Below are 6708 nucleotides of genomic sequence, written 5' to 3' on the forward strand. Positions count from 1 at the left end.
CCCCCCCCCCCCCCCCCCCCCCCCACCTCCCAACCACCTTCCCCTTTTAAAAAAGTCTTAAATTTTTATTCTTACGCCACCCGTCTTACCTATTCGTTTTCATTTTTTTAATCAAACATATACAAATATTTTTAGAAAATATTTTCCTACTTGCATAATAAATACAAGAATATAAGTAAAAAACAACTTATTTTTCTAAAAAATATTTTCATCCTCCATATTGAACACATCCTAAAAAAAGTATTTTTTGAAGTTAAATAATAGTTTTATAAAATGTATTTTCTACTCTTTAGCTATTATGAAATATAAAGTAAAGAAGAAGAAGAAGAAGAAGAGAGGCGACTTCTTTATTTCTCTTGAGGAATTCTTGATGAGTTAATTACAATGAAGGAAAATCCCTTTATTTATAGGGAAAAACTAACCTTGAAGTTTCTAACTTTTCCATAAGTAGAGATTCACTATATATGGTAAATTAGATATTCACTATATATGGTAGACTCCCCTCAACCCCCGTGAGTTCCGTCCTGCCCTGCCTTGAACTAGAACTCGGAAACCAGGACACATAACTATAAGAGAGTATCTGCCAAAACAAGCTCCGTAAGGTCGCACCTAAGACCCGAAGGAATCGCATGAGAACTAATGGCTTACCTGAAGTTGGTAATATATTTATAACACTCCCCCTTGAATGTCTAATTAATAGATAATGTGCCTTATTAAAATCTTAATAGAAAAAACTCAGTGGAAAAAAAATCTAGTGAAGGAAAAAGAGTACACATCCCTAATAATACGCATTTCGGTTGCCTCATTAAAAACCTTACGAGAAAAACTCAGTGGGACGATCGTGAGGGAAAAAAAGTACAGCGCATATTAACTCCCCCTAATGAGAACATCCTTGAACCTTTGTATCCCGATCTTATGCACCATCGTCTTTAAAGTTGCAATTGGAGGAAGCTTGGTGAATAAACCAGCCACATTATCACTTGAATGAATCTGTTGCACGTTAATATCACTATTCCTTTGGAGCTTGTGTATATATAAAAACTTTTGATGAAGTGTGCTTTGTTCTATCTCCTTTTATGAATCCTTCCTTATGTTGTGCTATGTATGTTGCATTATCTTCATATAAAATTGTGAGTACTTTGTCACATTTCAAACCACAAGGATAAAGTTGACTGAGATATATCAAGGACCTCAACCATACACATTCTCGGCTTATTTCATGAGTATCTATTATCTCAGCATGGTTTAATGAGGTGGCTACGATAGGCTGCTTTATATATCTTCAAGATATGGCAGTACCGTCACATATGAACACATAACTTATTTGAGATTGAGCTTTATATGAGTCCGATAAGTATCCAACACCAACATAACCAACAAGATTAGGACTACAATCTTTAGAATAAAATAAGCACATATGTTTGATCTCATTTCGATGCCCCCTAGTAGGAGTAGAACTATACCTTGCCAATAAATTGATCGAAAGGCTATATCGGGTCTTGTACTAGTTACAAGATACATTAGTACATCAGTTGCACTAAGTTATATAACCAATTCAATTTGATATATTTCTCATTCCAGCAAATAATATATTACTTTTGAAAACTCTCCAAGAGTTTCAATAATTTTCAAGTTATAAATTTATGCAATATAAGGATTATAGATAAGTTTTCCAGAAATTTTTATATGCTTCAAACATTTTGAATCCTTAAAAAGTTTTCATATAAATTTTGTCAAGTGATAATATTCAATATTTTATGTGTGGCAGCTTCAAGTGTCTAGACTGCAAATCAAATAAGTTTTATGCTTACCAGGATGCATCCTTTCATGTCACTTGATAAATGTTTGTACGTCAGCATGCTTAAGTAAACATAGAATTTGAATCCTCATAATCTTTCACAATATTGTGCCAATATTGTATGTAGGATATTATTGATGATATATCATTTTGTATCGATTTGCAATGTGACATAACATTTTGAGATCTCATCACTTCATTATTTTCAGGTACCTGAACCTCATATACGGTTTCATTAAGTGTTATGTCGTAGGATTTTCAAGAGAACATTACCTTCTTATTATGATCATTTTCTCATTTTTCTTTTTAAGGATTATTTCATTTTAAATCGATTGGTCTACCACGTTTCACGCATGCATAGATTTTATCCTTTAGGGACACAAAATAGGAGGACTTATAGCTTAACTATGAGATGCTTTTGGTATTTGACTTGAATTATCTTTTGAATGAGGATCTGATGATAATTCCTAACATATTTTATAGCTGCTTATAATCTCCCCCTTATGTTAGAAAAACTAACATACATCCTTCATCTTCTTTGAAGAATCCATCTGTGTGCACCATGGTATATTTATTAATCGTATACCACGCATCAAAACTATTAGATGGAGAATATGTGGTTCCTGACTTAGAACCAATTTTGAGGGAGAATTAATCATAATTTATTAATTTGATTCATAAAAGTATTTTTGTATATAATATTTCAAACCAACACATGAAGTTTTTGTTCTTAATAGCAATGATTTAGCTATTTATTGAAGGCATTCAATGTCAAACCATCATCATCAAGATGAATTATCTTGGTTACACAATCTGAAAATTATGCTCTTCACTCAATTTTATTGAGCAACAACTTTATGAATGTCAAACTGCAGGTTGATAATAAACTCACATGTGATCATCTTATATCGATACATCTTAATAGATCACATGACAGGTAAACGGATCCATATTCACTTTTTATACTTTCCAAATTTTTAGGGATCAAATCCAAACATTAGTTGGTCCAACCAACTTATCACGAGAAGAAGCAACATAAACAATTCTTGAAGAATCTTCTAGTTTTTCAATATATGTTTGATACTCGCTATGCACATCTTTGAGATGTCGCAATCATTCATGTCAATTTATGAACTTTTATACTAGTAAACTCCAAGTTTACCATGACATGTACTTTTTTATTTAGTAAATTTCAGATTTACAATTACATGAATAAATTTTCAGATTTACTACTTTAGAATTAGATTTCAAAATAACTCTTCTCAATTATTTTATCTCTTTCGGAGGTGAGTTATGATACCACCATAACCAACTACATGTTTGTATCGATAAGTTTTTCTAGATATTATCGCATTCGCCCTAGAGAATGGATCTATACTTATAACGATTAAAATTTTTATTCATTGGGAATGAAATATAATTGTGCCTTAAGCCTATCAAATTTTGATAGCTTGTAACCTCTTTCATGATATTGCTACTTCAAGAGCAAATCGAGGCATACATATAATTTAAAGAATTTTTCTCTAATATATCTTATAGTCATAATAAGCATGTGAAAATATGATCAATTTTGATGATTATTATCGTATTGTCCCTTCATGCTTATATTCGTACATTCAATCACTTGTCTTCTTCCAGATATATTATGCACTGCTACCACATTCACTTAAGAGAATGGAGCATATTCAACGGGACATGTCTCATGACTTTTCACAAGCATACATTATTTTGCCTTAGCCATCATAATATCATCAGCATGGTGTATTGAGATTCAAACTCAATGTCTTACCCTTTTAATGAGATGAGATTTAAATTCATCATCATATCTTTTAACGATATTGTTCTTCATGAACAAATTTAAAGCATAAGTGGTTGCAAACCAATTATTTTTTTTCTCAAATCCAACAATAATTATATCATTAGTAGCTAAAGACAAATAACATAAGGAATTAATAACCTTGAAATTACCTTTAGATTTATAATCTCACATTGTTTCACAGGATCTCGTGCTGATAACGTGTTATGAAATATAAAACAAAGAAGAAGGAATAGAGAGAGAAGAAAGGGGACTTCTTTATTTCTCTTGAGGAATTCTTGATGAGTTAATTACAATGAAGAAAAACCTCTTTATTTATAGGGGAAAACTAACCTTGGGATTTCTAATTTTTTCATAAATAGACATTCACTATATATGGTAAAGTAGACATTCACCATATATGGTAATATATTTATAACATTAGCTAAATACTAAAATATATTTTTTGAAAGAAATTTTTTCATTCACTAACCAAACACTAAAAAATATTTTTAAAAAAATAGTTTTCACTCATCAACCAAACATAAGAAAATAAGTAATAAGAAACCAACTTTTGTTCTATGAAAATATTTTCTAGAAAAATATTTTTCACAGAAAACATTTTCCTTCGTACTAAACACGCCCTTAGTATCTTTTAGTAGTTATACATTTAATGTGAAACTTTAGATTGTATGAGTTCTTGTTGTAAAGTTTAAGTTATTAAGCAGAGTTTATTATTTTAAGTCTGACATGAATTTAGATTTGTGTTATTTTGTACTTTGAATACTTCCAATTAAGTTTAGCTTATGTTATAAATTATAGTATTTAGTATAAACTGTATCATACAATTTCTTTTAAAAAAAAATATGACGGTTATAAACCTTCCGAGAAAGCACACACTAAGCAGATCTTTATCAAAGTCATATCTCCATAAGCATCTAAAGCTGCCTACTCATTGATAGTGGAAAAGCAACAAAAATAATTATTTAAGGTATTGAAACTATATTGTGTGGGTTATAAATTATGACATATTGAAGTTATTAAAATTTTAAAATCGTATTATGGAGGTTATAAATTGTTGTAAATTGATTTTAGAATTGTCGCAAATTAAAAATTTATTTTGTGATGGTTGGTAGTGAAGATTCTACAAAGCCGCCATAGATATGCTTGAGGCATGATTTATTGTAGCATTTTCTTAAAATCGCCATAATTTATTTTATACTGGTCAAAAACTCACACAAATCTAAAAACCTCCACAAAATGAGTCTCTTTTTTTTGTGGTAGGTTGGGGTGGGTTAGAAAATAATTTTATTTATTGATTGATTGATAAATTTTGATGAAAAATAAGTTTTCTTTTTTCTTTATTTAGAATTTATTTTTAATTATTATTCTAGATCCAAATATCGCGCGTCACCTTTTAATTAGTCATCATGTTACGTCAGCCTAATGTAATACACACTTTGTAATTTTAGATGATTATTAAAAAAGTATTTAAAAACCTAAATTTTAAGCGGTTTAAGTGTTTAAAATGTACAAAATTTATTTGAGGTGATAAGTGAAAAGTAATGCTTACTTTAGGAGCAGACCCGTTAATATGGGCCAGGCCCGTTGGGCCGACCTGATCTGGCCTGTAAATTAATAGAGTTGGGCTTCATTTTTGCAGCTTATTTAAGAACAGGGCTTTTTAGCCCGGCCTGGATAAGCCCGTGGCCCGTGGGGCTTGAGAAATCTGGGTTGGGCTAGCCCATGGACCGGCCCGTAAGTCAAATATATGCAACTATTTAGATTGCTTATTAGTATTTTTATTTGGTTCGAAGAATATCATGTCAAAAGTTATTTAATTTCGCTATTCAGAGTATTTTTTGGGGTGTTGGAGACTTGATTAACAAGTATTAACACTATGTAATATTGTTTGGTAATATTTATGTTTATTAACATTCTAAAATTAATGATAGTGGTATGGACTGTGTACACTCTACCCTCCCCAGACCCCACTTTGTGGGAATATACTGGGTTTGCTGTTGTTGTTGTTGATTAACATTCTAAAATTAAATTATAAAATATTATTTTTTTAAAAATGGGCTGGCCCATGAGGCCTAAAGCCCACAGAGTAATGGTGTGAGCTTGGTGTTTTTAGCCCATCATTTTGATGGGTCAGCCAGGCCTGACCCGTATTGATAGTTCTATTTAGGAGGCTATCTATGTATTCCACCAAATAATTACCCTAGCTTAAATCCATCAAAATTAGACGGAGAAACAATTCATATTTCACATCCATTTTCCTTAAATTTACGAAGAAAAAAAGTGGAGTCGCTACGCAAATTGTGAAAGGGGTTTAGGTTACCCACATTGTTAGTATAAAAGTTACTATTAAACCTTCGTTAGGAAAATGATATATTTAGGCAAGTTTGTTTTATAAAATGTGAAATTTTTAATTTTAAAAATAATGCATATCACCTAAAAATTTCTTATATTGACAATACATATTCTCTTCATTTCAAAGTCATTGTCACATTTTATTTTTTGAGAGTCAATCTAGACTAACTTTAAAAGAAAATTAGATAGATTAATACAATTTTATAAATTAAAATTCAAAATTTCAAAATTAACGAAAGTAATATAGGTTGCAAGTTTTCTCATATCTATCAATATAATGAATAAATAAATTCTTAAAATATTGGTCAAAGTTCATATCATTTGACTCTTGAAAAGAAATTGTCAAAGATATGGAGGGAGTATTATTTAGAGAGAAAAGACATCCTCCCCCCGAACTTGTAGCCAAAACTTACTTTAGAACTTTAACTTAACTTATAATTATTTACCCATTTAACTATAATTATTTACCCATTTAACAACTTCCAAATGAATTAAATACAACCTCAAAATCGTAATCCCACTCTCACAACGGAGAGTGCTCTACACACACGCCATGTTATTGCCAAATCAGTGTCATGTTCTTGCCACATGAGAAATTATCATCTTTTTTTAAAAGAATAATCTCACACACATACTATTTTTATATATTATTTTTTAAAAGAAAAAAAATATATGTACTTTTTTTATATATATAAAAAATATTTATTTAAAATATATATATATATATATATATATATAT

The sequence above is a fragment of the Capsicum annuum genome, chromosome 3 (assembly GCF_002878395.1).
Source record: "Capsicum annuum cultivar UCD-10X-F1 chromosome 3, UCD10Xv1.1, whole genome shotgun sequence".
Lineage (NCBI taxonomy): Eukaryota > Viridiplantae > Streptophyta > Magnoliopsida > Solanales > Solanaceae > Capsicum > Capsicum annuum.